At 41.5% G+C, this 18,993-nt stretch overlaps 1 long non-coding RNA gene across 1 annotated transcript; it reads right to left on the bottom strand.

Annotated features, from left to right (window-relative positions):
* Positions 1–226: 226 nt before the first annotated feature.
* Positions 227–18,724, bottom strand: LOC125430595. The gene is made up of 3 exons (XR_007244197.1): positions 18,599–18,724; positions 7,379–7,382; positions 227–239 (listed from the first exon to the last, which is right to left on the bottom strand). It is a non-coding gene; the product is annotated as an uncharacterized LOC125430595 (long non-coding RNA).
* Between the last annotated feature and the right edge of the window lie 269 nt (positions 18,725–18,993).

Here is an 18,993-nt window from a genome sequence, read left to right as displayed (position 1 = left end):
GAGCAAGAAATGTTAAATGAAGTGGTTCTCTTCCATCTCAGGCATGGAAATTGGAAAAAGGAGGAGGATGTTTTGGGGACCATCTGAAAAGAGGGAGGACAACTTCACCCATGTTGATCACTGGCAGGAAAAGAGATAAATGCTTGGAACTTTATTTTGGAAGAAGCCAATGTGTGTGTAACCTCTATGTAAGATTGGGATGACCCAGAAAGTGGTGGAGTCTGAAAAGAAGCAAAAGGCTGCAGAACTCATGAGGTTGGAGGAAGCAAGGCTACCAGGCTGGGACCTTGATTGATTTTATTAAGCCCTTAACACCTTGTTTAAGGTAACTGCAATGTTGTTGGGAACTAGTGGGAAGGGAGTGTTTATTTTTGCTGTATTGTAAATGTTAGAATTTATTGTTTCAGGGTTTTTGTATATGTAATTGGTGAGAGTTCTTTGGGGACCTTCATTATCTTGGATCCCGTTCACCAAGCCTCTGAAGTCTTCATAAGCCAACCACCAGTAAAGAAGAATTTGACTTGGCATTATCAGTAGACTGTAAATATAAGGACTTGAAATGCAACTTAACAGACTGTAAAGTGTTAATGTTAAATGTTAAAAGTGTTATTTGTTAAGAAAGTAAACCATTTTGTTTTAAATTTAGTTCTTTGCAACTCCTTCCAAGTTCTGCCCCACAGATAGAGGTTACATGTGCATGGAAGATGCATTGAATATGAATCAGGGGCCAGAAAGGGGATTCATTCCAGTGCATCTATCCTTTTTTAAAAAAAACAACTGGGAAGTAAGGCCTATAGTTCAGTAGAACTTCTGCCCAAGAGTGGATAGGATTGTACCCTTTGTTGTGTTTATTCTAATTATACAATGATGTTTCCATCTTCTTTCTTTCTTCAAGGTGATGTGTGGCTCAGGGTAAGCATGTGACCTATCACTTACTGTTAATGGGTTACTTGTTAGGTGAGTAGTCACTGCAGAATATTAAAAGTTAAAATATGCAGTAGGTTAACAATTGTATGACAAAAAGGAAATATTATTACTCACAGTTTTGACCTGTTCATTTGTCAAGTTCAGTCCACAAGGTCAACTTGCAATTTTGTATATCAACATGTGTGGAACTATCTTTTTTAAACCTTAAACCTTTGGTCACTCCTGAAACAACTCCTGAAACAACAAGGAAATAACAAAAGTGTGCTCTTGGGTTATTTGCAACTTTGTCATTGATTTACTGTTAACTTTATTTAATCACCTGCTGAGTAAAACAAGTTCCAGTTGCCTCATATCCTAGCAGTACAAATTGAACATTCCATATTTCTGAAACTATGGATTAAAATATCTTCTCTATGGAGTGCCAATATAGATTGGTGCCTGGTGCCAATCGGTAGAAAGGGTCCAGTCAGTATTCCTATATAAAATCTTGGGCGTACCCCATTGTGTCCCATATGCGGTGTTATGCTTGGAAATGGACTTGCAAATGTTAACAACAAGGGCATGGCTACTCACCTTTAAATTTTGGATAAGAGTATGCTTTTCTACTGATCCAAACAGTTTATTGTTTAGGGCTCTCCTGGATGTTTATGGCTCGGAATGGTGGAGTGTAATCACAGGGAAACTTTCCTCTTTGGGTTTAGCCTTAGAGGACCTGGTCATGAGGCAACCACTAGGAATACTCTGGGTAATTAAAACTAGACTACTCAATCAAGAACATCAATACTTAATTTGTCAAGCAAGATCGTCATGCTCCCCTTTATCTCTTGGCATTAACCTTGAGGCTGGTAGGATGGCCACATATCTTTCACTGATTGTTGATCCCAAGCAATGTTAAGTTCTCACAACAGCCAGATGTAATGTCTTTTCCCCTGTGCTAATACAAGGTCAGTTTGGGAAGCTGCCCCTTTCAGATAGTATGGACATACCAAGTTGAAATGCTGGAACTTATTCTATGTCTCTGTCCAAAATATAACCTTCCGAGAGAAGCCTTATTATCATGGAAGCTTGACAGGTGACCTTGGGCTAGTCACTCGTTCTCAGTCTAACCTACCTCTCAGTTAGGGTTGCCAGCTCCAGGTTGGGAAATTCCTAGAGATTTCATGGTGAAGATTGGGAAGGGATCACAGCAGGCTACAATGTCACAGAGTCCACCCCCAAAGCAGCCATGTTCTTCAGGGGAACTGATCTCTCAGTTGTAATTCCAGGGAATCTCCAGGCCCCATCTGGAGGCTGGTAACTGTGACAGACAGCTGTCCTGCCCCTGAAGGGCAGAGCCTATAGGAATGCTGCTCCAGCATCCAACCACCTTTGAGAAGGGGGAAAGAATATTGGAGTCAAATGCAGGAGAGGGGAGCTCAGGTCTGCCTCAGGGAGAGAGCAGGGTCCTTCCTACACAAGGCACTTATGTTTCCAGAACACTTTCAGTATCTACCTTTACTACAGTGTTTGCTTGCAATCACCTTCTCTAAATCTTTCCTGGCCAACCTGAGGGTTTTTGCATTTGGTGGTGGTGGTGGAGGACAGGGTTGTGTGCATGTGGGGGGGGGGGGGGGCATTATTTGTAGAAATGATACTTAGTTGATTCTTTGCTTTAATTATTTGTAGCTCCACTTAATAGACACTTTTAATCGATTCAACCAAACAACAACAGCAAAAAATGCAGAAATGACTAAAATAAAGAGGTGTGAAGTCAGTGACACACAAATAAATGGTGCCAAGGGAAAAGTTGGGCAATGGCACAGTGGGAAAGATAAAACATGGTAAATATGACCACACAGTGAGGGAAGATGGCTTGATAATTGTAAAAAGGTTTTTTTAAAAACAGAGAAAACGTTGCTTGGAAAAACAATGTGGAACTCCATGGAAGAAATGCTTAATTTCCAGCCTGAAAATGTAAATTTCTTGTACGGAAAAGGTCCAGGGATAACTCAGGTCTGGCTCAACAAAGACAGCTACTAAATCCTGGGAGAGAATAGAATACCCAATTGTTAGGCCTGTCTCTGGAGATGAGCGGACCTTGTACAATTTAGTCTGACTCTTGGAAAAGGGCAAGTGGATGGACCAACCTACTGCCTAGTCAGCAAAAGTCTGTGTCTAAAAGCATTAAAGAAAATTCTAACTACTTTCCTAAATTCCAACTGAAGCCATAACTAATTTAGATGTATGTGTCTCAGCCAGGTTTCTCCTTTGTTTGCCTGGAGACCTGTATTGTTATCCATTCCTCGAAGCTAATCTATAAATAATTAAATCTTCTTTGTTGTTCATATCCTGCCTCAGTGATCTCCATAGTCTACTTGCACACCACAAATCTTATCTCCCATCAGAGAACCTATTCCAGTATAAGTGCTACTTTAAGAACACCTGGCAACTGAGGAGAAAGATTTTGGTTTTAAAATAAACCCAGTTCTCCAAAACCACAGGAAGCTGTGTGGGTTGCCTCAGTAGGAGAACAGACCTGTCACAGTAATACTACTCACAAGGTTGTGGTGAGGATAAAACAGAGAAGAAGAGAATGATGTAAGCAACTTTGGATCCCCATTGGAGAGAAAGGTATATTACTCAAATTAATGGTTTGCAACCAAGTAAATTATTATGTGGAATTTTAATTTATGCAAGAAGTGGGTAATGGCAAAATCTCTCCACCAATGTATACCAGGATCCTCCTCCAGGAGTTTAGACCTTTGAATAATATTTTGACAATACAGAGAGTTTTTGTTGAGTCTCAGAAAAATTTCGTGATAAAAATTTCTACAATTGTCTTGGAGTGATTCTGTTCTAGCTTGCTGAGTTCAGGGAGTCAGATTACAGCTCTCTGTAGCAAGCAGCAAGAATGCTCACTGGAAGTTCAGGCACAACTAATTTGGTGCACGGAAGAAACAGCCAAGGGTCAAGTGCAGGTCAGGTGAGACAGTCTGGTGCAGGGTCATTGAGTCCAGAGATGGCCATCTGAGAACAGGTGCAGCAGCTTTCAACAAAGTTGCTTCTGCAAGGTCTCCTCCTCTGCTCCGTCTGGCTGCTGGGAGAACTTAGAGCATTCCCTAAGGTGTCTCTGAGCCTCTAGTCTTGCACTGTCTTTTAATTTGCAACTCCTAATGGCCACAGATTGGAGTTGCCTAACCAGTTCAGGCGAGCTGGGTGGGGTATTGACTGTGACATTTATAGCTGGAGGTTATTATGTCAGCACTTTGTCCTCTACTCTTGGCCTGTCTGAGGATCTCATCGCCTCCTTCCTGTGAGACTTTGGATTGCTCCTGGTGCTCAATCAGCTGGGGCTCTGATGTAGCTGGGTTGTTGTGCCTATTCTCCTCTTCCCCCAAGGATTCTCCACTGGCTGAACCTGGGTCCATAACAAATTCATTCATACAGAGTCTAAGAAAATAAAGTATTAATGTATTGTCGAAGGCTTTCACGGCTGGAATCACTGGGGTGCTGTGCGGTTTCCAGCCACAGATGCAGGCAAAACATCAGGAGAGAATGCTGCTAGAACACGTCCATACAGCCCAGAAACCACACAGCACCCCCAAATAAAGTACTGATTTGGATTTGGAAAAGACATAGGGCAGAGTTATACATTACTAATCCAGGTCAGGAAGCAAAAGCGCTATGCATGACCAGTGTGCGTAAGGTTGAAGGGGAGAGAGTGGCAGTTGGGGTGATAGCAGCTGCAGCCACAGCCCCACACCAGCCAGTTTCTATACAGATGCTAACTTGCTATTTTATAGGAAATAGTTTTCATAGGAACATCAACTGAGTGTCTTCATGAAAACAGTATGTTCTCTCAGTTGTTGTTTGTTATAGGAAATGCTGCTGGCCAGAACCTTTAGCCTTGATAAAAGACACATTAGGCAGCTGAGTAAAACTTTTTCTCTGGGAGAACTGCTGATGGTCTTCTATTAGAGGGTAGATATTTATTAGGGGATATTAGTAATTCTGTATATGGGAAAATATCTTATAGGAAAAACCTGTCATCAGTATTGATGAGACTGTTATAGTGTAATAGGAGACTCATTGGCTATATATTTTATTTATTTATTGGATTTATATCCCACCCAATCCCTGAAGAGCTTTGTATATAGCAATGTATACCATTAAAGTGTGGATTGGGGTGATGGGGTTAGTGTTTTATATCACTTCCACATAGCTGTCAGATGTCTGTCAATTTCTCTCTGAAATTGCCATGTGGGACCTATCCTTGCAGAGAGGTGTTTCAGCCCTTATAACTGACCCTAAGGATTGTGGGAGTAGTCTGACCCATTAACAGGTGGGTCATAAATAAAGTAAATAAAATTTAGCTAACTAAAATTACAGGCAAAGCTAGCAGGTGTTCTTAGTAGATGAAGCTTGTCTCTTAGGATGGTACATTCACCATGTTAGAAAAATAACTTTATATTCCTACCTTGGTAAATACTCTGTCCTAAGAAATAAAGGCCAATAATGCACAGCACAAATAAGATGTCCTGGGAATGTCTTAAAAAAAGCTACCTCCTAATTTTTTTGTTTGGACAGTATGGATTTAAAAAGGCATCAGAGGAGAAAGAGGATTCCTCCCACCCCCACCATTTCCTCCTGCCCAAGTTTAAAGCTCTCATGCCCAACATTTTGTTCCACACACAGCTATTTTATTAAGGTTTCTCCAGGACATTCACGCTGCAGGCTCTGCTGCTGGTCACCTTTTCATCCTGAAAAGTACACGGTTGTACTCAGCTTGTCCTGCCAATTCTGGCAATATATAGTTTCCCTTTTTAAAAAAATTGAGGAGCTGTCTTTAAAGACACAAACACACATATAAGAAGCGGCTTATTCTCATATGCATATGTCTGTGTCTTTGAAGACAGCTCCTCGGGGAAGGAAGAGGAAGGGAAAACTATATATTGCCATAATTGGCAGGACAAGCTGAGTAAAACCATGTACTTTTCAGGCTGAAGAAGATGCCCAGCAGTGGAGCCTGCACTGCAAACATCCTGGGAAACCTTAAGCAAAAAGCTGCAGACACAGAGAACCCCTGCAGCAGCATAAAACACCAGGCACGAGTGGTGGAGGAAACTGACCAGAAATCTTTAACGGTGTGGTGGGGAAAATAAGACATCTCCTGAGCTCCACACAGCAAGCAGGAAACAGCTTGCAGATGACTTCAGGGAAAAAAGTACACATTTTAGCTCCTTCCAAAAAAGGTGAAATAAGGCATCCTGAGGATGTCTTGAGGAAAAAGCTTGCAGAGTTCCTCCCCGAGATGCCTTTTCCCCCATCCTCAGAAGAACGTCTTATTTGTGCTGTGCAGAATGGATCCTCTATCAAGCAGACTCGCTAACTGTTCCTATAATTCTAATTTCAATTGAGGACATAGCAGGTTTTATATCATTTCATACTTTATTATTGTATTATTACATTTAATATACTTTTTATTATTACAGTTACTTTATTATTGTATTATAAGATAGTTTGCATCAAAGGTGTAGCAAGGGAAAATGGCGCCCAGGGCAATACCTGCTCCGGGCGTCCTGCCCCCTCTGCGCCCCACTTACCTTAGGTGGTAGTCTTGGGCAGCCTAGAGGGGCTGGGCCTGGCAGAGCGGGGGTGAAGGGTACCCAGCGGGGGCTCAGTCAGGCTGCTCCTTCAGCCAGTGGAGGCTCCACCATGTGAAAGAACAGCTTGATGGGGTGGGGCTGGGCGAAGGGGGAAGGAGGAAGGAGGAAGGGTGTGGGGGTGATTTTCCACCCCCCACGTGATGGAACGGTAGCCACCCAGGGCGTTTGTCCCCAAGCGGCCCCATGGAAGCTCCGTCTCTGGTTTGCATATGTAGTATTTGATCTCTGCCTTGAGCTGACACATAAAATGTATTTAAGATTAACTTCAGAGGAAATGTTCTCAGTTTCACAAGGAAATGTTCTCAGTTTTATATTTACACTGCTTAAACTGATAATACTGAGTGCCATGAAGGATTATGAACAAATATCTGATGAGAAATTTACAATTCTATTGGGTGAAGAAAACAGTCTTTTGAACTTACTGTGATTTAAGTTTTAATTCTAGCATTTTGGCAACCTATATCACGCTCTGTGGACATTTTAGTCTGTTGCTTAAAACCTGTTCATATTTAACTTCCTGGCTGGTACCTGTTCAAATGATTGGAATTTGTGGCATATGCCCATTTGGTTGGGTCGGGCCTGAAGTAAACAGGCTTGTAGTTTGTGTTTGCCCAGGCAAAGAGGATTGGGTTTAACCCTTGGATAGCAAGGGATAGTCTTGGGGTGATCTCTCAGATGGCTTCTGCACTGTGACAGTTCCCACTAGTTTGGCTGATGGTAGAGACTGACCGGCTTAATGACCTGCCTCTCTGGGCACAGCAGAATACCTGCTTTCATTCTATTCTTTTGATTATTGATTAGTTTACTAGACTAGGAGAGGACAGCATGATTTACAGGTATCTGCCTGGCAGAGTTAAAATAATTGCCAGACGTCTAAGACAGGCCCTTGACAATAGGTGCCTTGGGGCTCTCCTGGACTTGGCTGGCATTTTCTTTTCCCTGCATGGATGGGCAGTTTTAAAGTTGTTGCTATTATTACTATTTTTAAATTTACATGCTACCCTTCCCTCACAGACACAGGGCAACTCCCAACATATAAAAACAGTATGATTCCAGCGTTAAATATGTTTTAAAAATCTAATGGTGAATAACTAATTTCAGAAGTCTAAAAATTTATAGTTTAGCATCTCAATTGAAACTTCTACACATTTACAGTAATAGTTATCACTGTGAGATTCCTCATTCTATTTTGTCACAACTTATCTTACAATATTGTTAAACATTATTACTGTTTACTAAATATTGCACATAATATCTAATAATTAATGATAAGATTTATTAAGATAATTACCATTTAATGCTTCTTATATCACTAGTCAATGCTCATAATGGTCATGATCATCGTGCATTATTTATTGTTCATTATTTCATTGCCGATAATATTGCATATATACTTATTCTTCTCTTTGTCTTTTAATGCAACTGTAAATGTTACAATATGGTTCCTATTTCTCTTAATGTTTTATTCTGTTTATGCTTACAAAAATAAAATAAAAAATAAATTGGGAAAAAGGAAAGAAAATAGAAACAATTGGGTGGGGGAGAGGCTGTTAAATGGAAAAACCATTGCTGCCTCAACCATTAGCCAGGTGGAACAGCCCTGTATAACAGGCCCTGTGAAATTATGTCAGATCTTGCAGGGCCCAGGTCTCATTGGACAGAGTGTTCTACTAAATTGGGGCCAGGGCCAAGAATGCCCTGGCCCTGGCTGAGGTCAGCCAGATATCTTTAATGGCAAAAAAATTATGATGGACTTTAGTGGATGTTTTCCCTTATCTATTACATCAGAGGCACAAGATTCTATGAGTAGGGGCCTCCTGGGTGGCAACAACACACTGACTGAGCAAATGAGGTAGGATAGTATGTATAAACATGCTGGTCCTACCCCTGCATACTTGGCAAGGTGACTGCATGGTGTGAACTTGCGGCGAAAGTGTCTCCAGCATACTTCCTTCTCATGACCAGCACTGTGGCTTTCTGAATGCTGCCAATCACAGGGAGGGAGAGTACACATGAACACTGCCTCCATGTGTAGGTGGTTTACTCATGAGCTAATGATCATGTGGAGGTGGGGGTCTGGGCCGCATGCTTGTTCCCTCTCTCCCTTTCTGTGAGTTCAGTCAACATGTAGAGGGCTTGCATGGAAGTCCCTCGCCCAATGCTGCAATTTGGGAATCAAAGTGAATCTAAATGTTCATGAAGAAACAGCCACACATTCAAGAAGTTCAGGCTGTTTAGGACTTCAGTAGTAGTTACTACCTAAAATTTGGCAAAGAATTTAAGTGGCGGTTTGTACAACTACAATGACTGATTCAAGATGTTCCCTCTGGCCCATTCTTCCTGAAAAGTTCCCCAATTCCAACAAGTATAAATATATAATCATAAGTTACACTTTTCTGACTTATAAATACACTATCAGTTTTTAAAGGACTGGTAAACATACACATCTAGTGCATGGAATGAGGAAAACATGTCTCACACCCAGATCTCTCCCACACTTTTACCTTTGTTTGACAATTTGCTAAAGGGGATGGAAGCCTCAAAATGAGCACAAAAACTTCCCACCAGTCACTTCAATGGTATGACATCACCAGCATAAAATCCTTTCTGTGTTCTGATTGCAATTGTTGAAATTAATAGCCCCAAGACCGAGTCAATCAGAGAAAGAAGAGAAATTGTGCTTGTGCACAATCTGTACCATTAGCTTTCTACTGGTGAATGTTTAACTGCTTGTTCTCAGAATGCTGTTACGTGCGCTGAGTGCCATTTCCAAATGCAAGCAATGTTTTAGGGATTGTGGTATAGGAAGCAATGGAACTGGCTATCGCTTTGCTTAATGTGATCTTAGTTTCTGAGCTGTATGCATTTGGTTGGTTCTGCTTCTAATCTTGTTGGTGGAAAACAGAAGTACGGACACTAAAACACTCAGTTCAGCCTACATTCTGCTCCATGGTTGCCAGCAGGTCTGTTCGTGAGCAGCTCGAATCTGCTTGGTTGGTTACTTTTTGCATATTTAAGCTATAAAACAAAGTGAAATTGGCCATGTTGATGCACATGTATTCTTGCAAAGCTTGCTGGAAAATGACAAGGTTCCTCCAGGCAAGGCTGCCTACAGGTCAGGAAAAAAACATTGTCCTTTGAATAGAGGTTTAATATGCAGAAATGTGAAGTTAATGGAGTGTAGAATATTACAAATCATAAGCTATTAAGCTGTCTTTCAATAAAAAAATGATTTCCAACATAGTTCAAAGAAAGAAGACAATAAATATATAAACAATACAATAAACTTTTTCATATAATGGAACAAATTAACCTCATTTAATAATTGCAGATCAAATTGATATTAAAGGAACAGCTAGAAGTACCAGTTTGAAAGTTGGCAAACATATCTCCAAGGAGATTTCTGATGAAGAACTGGGAATCCAGGAGATGTATAATGTTGCCCCAGCCCTCTCTCCATAATCCACATGCTATTCCTTTAAGAAGCTCTGGCAACATCAGATGTCTCTTTCAACTTCTACATAAATACTTCCTCACAGGATCATGGCCGAAGCAAGTTGTTGCTGGCTTAGTCCAGCACGCAGGATCATTCCCCCTCTTGCTTCCCAAGACCTGTGGTGGTGGTGGTGATGGGAAAGAGGTCCCAATCCTGGGAGCTGGACTGAGCCCAGCATGCAGGATCTTTTTTTAAATTCAACAAACAACAATATTATACTGAAACTTGATCAATAATCAAGAACAATATAATCTTGATCAATAATCAAGAACAATTTGCAACAAAACCCATAATTTTTTGCACCAAGCCTTTATTGGCATATAAGACAATACAGGTAAAATACAGAGAAAAAAACAATAACAAAAAATAGATTTAAAAGAATCTCCAAAGAGAATGATAACAAAGAATCCCTTAATAACAGAGTGACTTAAGAAAGTTATAAAACATAGGGTGTATAATTTCTAGTAAAAACTATTTTTTTAAATAGCATATAGCTATATAGCAGCGCTGAGAAACATAAATTACAAAGCTCTCAGAAATACATACCATAATAGATTCAGCTTATTCACTCAAATAATCATATATAACCAGTAATTTGGTCCATTATGGATTACATTAAAATCTACAACTTCCTGTTAGGGGGGAAAATATTGTCTCTTTCCTATACCATATATACAAATGCCATCCATACTGTAAATCAAAGTTTACAGTTAAACCCTCCAAATTTAATAAATCTTCATTGGTTAATAACATCCATTCTCGAAACTGCACAAAACCTGCAGCTTGATAGTAAAGTTTTAAATCAGGAAGTGCTGGACCACCTCTTTCTAAAGAATCACATAAAATTTTATATGCAGGATCATTCCTTCTGCCTCACTTTCCAAGACCAGTGGGCCTTGGGAAGTGAGGTGGGGGGCCCAGAGTTGTCTCCTGGGTGCTGGACTGAGTGCCCTCTGTCCAGCACAGAAGACTGTTCCCCCTCCTTGCTTTCCAAGCCCTTCTGGCCTTGGGAAGCAAGGGGGAGGGGCTAAGAGCCCAATCTTGGGTGCTGGAATGAGCATACTAGAGACTTTTTTTAAATAAAGGAAGCTAGAGACTTTTTAAAAAGGATGAACATTCAGAGAATCTGATACACAGATTATTATATCAGTATAATGATACTTGATTGACAACTTTAAAAAATTCTGAAAATGCACTGGTGACATGGTATGTGTATATGTGTCACTGCTGGGGGACTTAGGCAGAGAAACTATAGGGAAACCTGATATGTCGAGTCGCATTGTTGCTGTCCTGTACTGGAAGTTACAGCAACAATGAGAAAAATACACAAGCCTGTCCCCCTATGGAAGCCTCCCACGTCTACTCATTATTCTTCTAATTTGTAACAACTGTTTTAATTAATGTTCACTAGGATACCTTGGCTTTCAGAATTAAATGTTTGTGTTGAGTTAACAGCTAGTCATGAAATGGTTTGTTTTATCAGAAACCAGATTTACTTGGGTTGCCGTGGTCACAAATGTATTCAAATGACCTGCTCAACTGGATCTACAGCTGAGTCATATGTTTAATATGATGCAGAACAGGTAGGAGAAACTGGCCTCAAGTGAAGAATTGGATTCCAACTACAGGGGATGTGAGAATTTGCATTGTCCTTGTTGCCCAGCTTTATTTCTTGCCCCCTTTTGCTCTTCTGTCACTGACTAGTATGTGCTGAATTTGCTAACATGAGACAAATTGTCTAAGGGAAACTTCCTCTTATATGAAAGAGATGAGGTTTAGGTAGACACTTTTATTTATAAATAAGTAAGAACTATGCATGTATTGTAACTAAATAAAGAATTCTTAAATCTTAAGACTTTTCAATATGAAAATACACTCAAAAGATTACTCTAAGTACTTACGAGATGTTTTAATAATCAAACATGTTAATTTCATTAATGGTTATCCAATAATAGTAACTGTTAGAATCATAGAATCATACAGTTGGAAGAGACCCTAAGGGCCATCAAGTCTAGCCCTCTGTAATGCAGCTACACACAATCAAAGCACTGCTGACAGATGGCCATTCAACCACTCTTTAAAAAAAAACCCAAAGAAGGAGACTCCACCACACTCCGAGGTACTGTATTCCACTGTTGAACAGCCCTTACCGTCAGGAAGTTTTTCCTGATGTTTAGGTGAAATCTCTTTTCCTTCACCTTGAACCTATTACTCCTGGTCCTAGTCTCTAAAGCAGCAGAAAACAATCTTGCTCCATCCCCAACATGACATACCTTCAAATATCTAAACATGGCTATCACGTCACCTCTTAACAGTGGTGGGATCCAAAAATTTTAGTAACAGGTTCCCATGGTGGTGGGATTCAAACTGTGGCGTAGTGCCAATAGGGCTGGGCGGGGCACGATGGGGGCATGGCCTGGCATTCTGGGGGTGGGGCATTCCTGGGCGGGGCTGTGGCAAGGACACAGCCGCTGCACCAGTCCTTGGGCGGGAAACGAATGCATGCAGGCGCAGGCTGCCACGCACGTTGATGCACCTCCTGCTAGACTGCTTCAAGTTCTGCTCGTGTAACCTCAGCATGTGGGTTCTGTGGAGCAGAACCTGGAATGAGTTTGCAACAACAACTTTTAAAAACAAAATGGTTCACTTTCTTAACACATAACATATAACATCAACATTTAACATCACATTTCAAGGTCCTGTTCAGGTTGCATTTTCAAGTCCTTCTAGTTACAGTCTACTGATACTGCCAAGTCCATTTCTTCTTGCAAGTGGGTTGGCTCCTGAAGACTCCAAGGGCTTGGTGAACAGGATTCAACAGGATGAAGGTTTCCAGGAGAACTCTCACCCATTACAAACATAAAAAACCCTGAAACAATAAACTCCAACATTTACAACATAGCAAAAACAACAACTACCTTCCCAGTAGCTCCCAACAATATTGCAGTTACCTTAACAAGGTGTTAAGGGCTTATACAACCAAGGTCAGAGTCTGGTAGCCTTGTCTCCTCCAACTACATGAGGTCTGCTGCAGCCTCTTGCTGCTTTGAGTCTCCACCCCTTACTGGGTCAACCCGTTCTGAGCATGGGGGTTACACGTGCTACTGCTGAGAGGAGGGGTGTAACTAAGGCAAAAATCACGTGGCAAAATCACCAATTAGTAACCCCCCCTTGGCACACACAAATAATTAGTAACCTACTCTCGGGAACCTGTGAGAACCTGCTGGATCCCACCTCTGCCTCTTAACGTTCTCTTCACCAAATTAAACGTACCCAGCTCCCTAAGTCTCTCCTCATAGGCATGGATTCCAGACCTTTTGCAATTTTGGTTGCCCTACTCTGGACCCATTCCAGCTTGTAAATATCTTTCTTGAATTGTGGTGCTGAGAACTGTACACAATATTCTAGGTGAGGTCTAACCAATGCAGAATAGAGAGGTACAATTACATCCCTCGATCTGGACAATATACTCCTATTGATACAGCCCAAAATTGCATTGGCTTTGTTGGCTGCTGCATCACACGGCTGACTCATGTTCAGTTTGTGGTCTACTAAGACTCCCAGATCCCTTTTGCATTTATTGTGGTCAGGCCAGGTGTCACCCATCCTATATCTGTGCATTTCATCTTTTTTTGCCTAAGTATAGTACCTTATATTTATCTCTGTTGAAATTCATTTTGTTTGTTTTGTCTCAGCTCTCTGATCTGTCCAGGTCATTTTGAATTCTGACTCTGTTCTCTGGGGTATTAGCTACCCCTCCCTAATTTGGTATCATCTTCAAATTTGACTAGCATGCCTCCTATTCTATCATCCAAGTTGTTGATAAAAATATTGAATATCACTGGGCCCAGGACAGAATCCTGTGGCACCCCACTTGTCACTTCTCTCCATGATGAAGATGAGCCATTGATGAGCACCCTTTGAGTTTGGTCAGTCAACCAATTAGAAATCCATTTAATAGTAGCATTGTCTAGTCCACATTCCATTAGCTTACTTGCGAAAATATTATGGGGCACCTTGTCAAAAGCTTTACTAAAATCCAGGTATGCTATGTCCACAGCATTCTCTTTATCTACTAAGCTTGTCATTCTATCAAAAAAAGAGATAAGATTAGTCTGGCATGACTTGTTTTTCAGAAACCCATGCTGACTTTTTGTGATCACGGTATTTCCTTCTAAGTTCTGGCAGATTGTCTGTCTAATGATCTGCTCCAGAATCTTCTCTGGTATTGCTCTCAGGCTGACTGGATGGTAATTATTAGGGTCCTCCTTTTTCCCCTTTTTGAAGATGGGGATAACATTAGCCCTCCTCCAGTCCACTGGAACTTCTCCTGTTCTCCAGGAGTTCTCAAAGATTATAGCAAGTGGTTCTGAGATTACTTCTGCCAGTTCTTTTAATACCCTGGGATGTAGTTCATCAGACCCTGGAGATCTGAATTTGTTTAAAGTTGCCAGGTGTTCCTGAACTATCTCTTTATTTATTCTGTTCTGTTGCTATAACTGGATTCTGCATTTCGGTCCTGGTTGTAGCTGGCTGCTTATGGCATTGCTCTTTCATTAAATTGAAAATACAGGAACAACCATTTCCTTTGTTCCTTGTATCCTCAGTTCAGTTCTTAAGATCTCAATCATACTGAAAAGTTCTAGTAGAATATTTTTAAATAGTAGAGCAAGAAAGGTACAACATATTCAATTATCCATACAAATCATAAAATAACACAAAATTAAACAAAATCCACTATTTCCATTTTTAGTGATTCATTTGGCTTGATTTCATCCCAGTATGTAATAAAGAGGGACCCAGCTTGAGTAGATTTAGGGAATCTGTCACCTTCCCAAAACTTTCTGTATGCAGAGATTTTCTTCATAAGCATCATGTACCATATTTTCATTAGCCATTTTTCAGTATTAGGTGCAAAGTATTTTTGAGTTAACATTTTAGGTAGTATTTATCCAGTTATTTCTATATCTGAATGCAAGAGCATGGTGAGTAGCACCTCCATGGTGCCATTATGTCCCCGTGCGCCTTTGCTTCTCCATCAAGAGAGATTTGAACTTTCCCCTCCGGGCTCCACATGACAGCATTGATGAAGTTTCAGTTGCACACCAATGGATCCTGCAAACCCACCTATTCTGGGGTCATCCTCAAACTTGAGTGGTGTGTTTCATGACACCAATATTAGGAAAACCACGGAATATCATCGGGAGTGGGGCAGAGACCAGGGCCACCCACCAAGATTACTTTTGGCAATGATTATGTGAATATTTTGTGTCTTCACCCAGTGGGAACATTTTGCTAACCAATCTGCAACCACACTGCTGGTTGCATTGTCCACACCACAGTGCACAATTCTGTAGGCAGGAGTATCATGGGTGAAAACATGGCTCGCAACATCCACAGCTTCAGAATAAATGTTCTGTCTTTATCCAAATTGTCATGTCCACATGCACTGTGATCTCTTATACAACTGTTTATGTACTCCTAATACAGGGCAACCAGCTAATCCAAATCCTGCGGAACAGTTCCTGGAGTTCAGGTTGATTGTGGGTCATACTTGGAGAAGGCGTGTCACCCTGCTAACTGATGTTGCTAAGAACTTTTGCAGCAATCTTCAGCAAAGGCAAAGAGATTTGAGAAGCAGCAAGAACAAATACTTCAGGAAGACAGAAGCAGGCATGAAGCTGCACTTCATCGCGCCAGCAAGCAAGGGAGGCTGCACAGAGAGGCAACCTGACAGAAGGGGGGATTCCACAGAGAGTCATTTGAGAGGACAATGGAAAGGAGCCACAACCTGATGTCAGAAGTTGTGGAGGTCATAAAAATCCTAACAGGGATTATGGTCTAGAAACTGTCACAGCAGACCACAGAACAACAGTCACTAACTGTTCCTGTCACTAACCCTGTTCCTTCTGGACAACCAACCCTCCTTCTTTGCTACTTCCCCTCAATCCCACCAGTCAGAGAGGACACAGTCAGCCATGCCCCTCCCCCGTAAATTTCAAATTAATGTCCTATTTAAGGGCCCTAGCCCAAATGCGCTTCAGCACATGCCCTCCAATCCCACATGGCAGCAACACCCCATACATGTTCCACCTCCACACTCCTCTCCTATCCATACCCATTCTGAACCTTCCACTCCCAATGTCCCTTGGCACATCCCAGATATGGAAACCGGGGAATTCCCTCCTAGCCATGTCCTTCCCGAACCCACCAACTCCCATGGCCCTCAGAACATGCCAGACATAGCAGCCAAGGAATGACCAGGTGTTAACTTGCCTGAGAAAAAATCAGGAAATCTCAATCAGAAAACTTTGCCCCAACTACAGACAGGGAGAAGTCAGGAAAAAGAGGAAGCAAATGGACCTTTGAGACGGTGAACTAAACTCCCCCGTTTGCATTAGACTTTTTTCAGCGCACTTTAGCTGTTCTGTTGAGATGCTGAAGTTGCTGTTTCCACTTTCTACTCTACTGTTTGTTTACGGTTTGTAATAATGTTTCTGGCTTGCTGTGGTGTGCAGGTTGAAATTGTCGACCTCTGAACCAAAGAACGGCACAATGCTTTGAACTTAAAAATAGTTTTATACCGTTAACTAGTTTAACATTGTACAGTTACAAAATAAAGGAATGTGTGAACTATTAACAGAGAACACCTATTATAACTATTTACAAGCCAGTGTTGAAACATATTAACAACAAAACACTACAATTTTTTCATCCTTTCTATCTGCTTGTCCATAGTACTCAATCTCTGCTCCATCCCAGTTAGTGCCTGGAGCCTCTTCTGCTCCCTACAGTGTCTCTCCAGCCTTCTAACTTGTCTGTGAAGGTTCTTGACTGTAAGATAGAAAAGTTGTAATTTGACAAAATACACCAATAATGCTGTAAGTTTCATTATTCTTACATTAATGTTGTAGTTCATACAGAGTAATCCTTATGGCATGAGGCAAGGAAGGCAGGAAATATTGCTGGGAACATTTCTCAAAGGCTGCACGGCACAGGTAAACATCAAAATCCCTGAATGGACAACAGGCACAAAATGAACACAACAGAGCATCTACTCACCTCTGCTACATCTTCCCCAAGACAGACAGTCTTTCTGAAGAGCTCCATTTGATGGCCAAGCACACCTCCACAACTGTCTTACCGATTGTGGACACTCCAACTCTGAACTTGTATTGAATCAGGCAGTAATAGCTCGGGCTAGCGAGGTACCACAGAGCAATAGCCAAATGTTTCTCAACCAGGACTGCACAGCACATGGCAGTATCCTGACTCTGCAGGCACCCTCGCAAGGCTTCCACCAGGTCCATGAAGATCCCCTTGGTCATTCAGAAATCAGCTAGCCACTGCTTATCTCCCCAGGAACCCATCACAAGGTTGTCCCACCACTGAGTAGTCCTGCAGTATACCCAGCAGCAACGCTGGTTAGGAGCACTTGTCAGGGTGAACCAACCATGCTTGGCTTTCAAAGATGAGTGGTGGTGGCTGGCATCAACAAGAGCTCTCCTCCCTCCAGTACCTGGACTCCTTGGTGGGGTCGGTGGCTACAGCAGTTCTAGTCTCCAGACCTGCATCCGGTGGTAGGAACTCCTGGTTTATGCTGGGATGTGCAGACTCTCTTTGCATCAGAAGCGCCGCGCTGCAAAAGAAAAAACCAGCAACATCCACTGCAGCTCTTCACAGCTCCATGTTCTTGCCTTCATCAAACAGTTCAAAGATAGAGATCTTTGAGTTCACCATCACCACGGAGAATTGACAAAATAGATGCCTGGCAAGACAACTGGAAGCTGATTTTAAAAATCACTTCTGTTTTGTGTGCACACTGACCAACACAAGGGAGAGGGTCAGTAACACCTTCATCTAATGAGATCGCATGTGACACTTGATAGAAGAACTGAAACTACCCAGTTCTTTAGCAGAGTAAAAAACAAAACGCAGCAGAATTATAAAAAGGAGTTATCCTTTAATAAGGTTCTAACTATAAAAAGTCAGGCTACAAAAATATATTTACAAAAGAGAAAGACAAAATAGTCATGTGGTACAAAGCACTGGCAAGCAAATAAGCTTACACAATAAGCAAATAAGAAAAAAATACAACACAGCAGCATACAATGCCTTGGGAGAGACCAGCCGCTGAGTGCAGCGCCCCCTCCCGTTTTATTATCAGGGATCCCCTAACATCAATGGGACCCATCGTTCTTCCCTCTCTGGGAGGGTTTTAAATTTAAATTCAGATATTTGCTGGATGCCATTTTATTGTATTAACTGTTGTTTTAATAGATTTTTAGCTTATAGCAAATGGAGTTGTGTTTTTATTATCTGTAAATTATTTATTTGTATTAGCCATTTGCTTCACCTGTTGGGGTTGGGGTTGGTTATTTTTGTGGGGAAGTTTGTGTTGTACACTGCCCTGAGGCCTCTTGGGAAAGGGCAGTGTACAAGCCTAAATAATAAAATAAATAAATAAATAAAAAGCATCAGGAGGAGAGAAAAAGGAGTAGGAAAAAAGAGTGGAGGAGAGGTGAGGAACATGAAAAAGCTACACCATAGTATGCAGCATTGAAGGTCACCCTCAATCAACCAATTAACTGCCCAGCTACCCTCCATTAACATTCAGTAACCAAATAGTGCAACTATCTTGCTCCTGCAATTACTTCCATAAAAGATGCCAAATATTCTAACAACACTAACATCCAATCAGAGAGCACCCTGAGAGTAGGGAAATCACCATGTCTGTAGAGAACCATGTCTGTGTATCTTTGTATCTGCACCAGTGGCATACCACCCAGGGGGACATATGGGGTCAAATGTCCTTGGGTGGAGGCCATTTAGTCATGTGGGGGGGGGGGGTTTGCGGAAAATCGCCCCACACACCACTCCTCCTTCCCTGATTGACTTCTGCAAAATTCAGCCCCTGCTCTGGTG

Source organism: Sphaerodactylus townsendi, linkage group LG04 (assembly GCF_021028975.2).
Source record: "Sphaerodactylus townsendi isolate TG3544 linkage group LG04, MPM_Stown_v2.3, whole genome shotgun sequence".
Lineage (NCBI taxonomy): Eukaryota > Metazoa > Chordata > Lepidosauria > Squamata > Sphaerodactylidae > Sphaerodactylus > Sphaerodactylus townsendi.
This window is presented reverse-complemented; position numbering and strand designations above follow the sequence as displayed.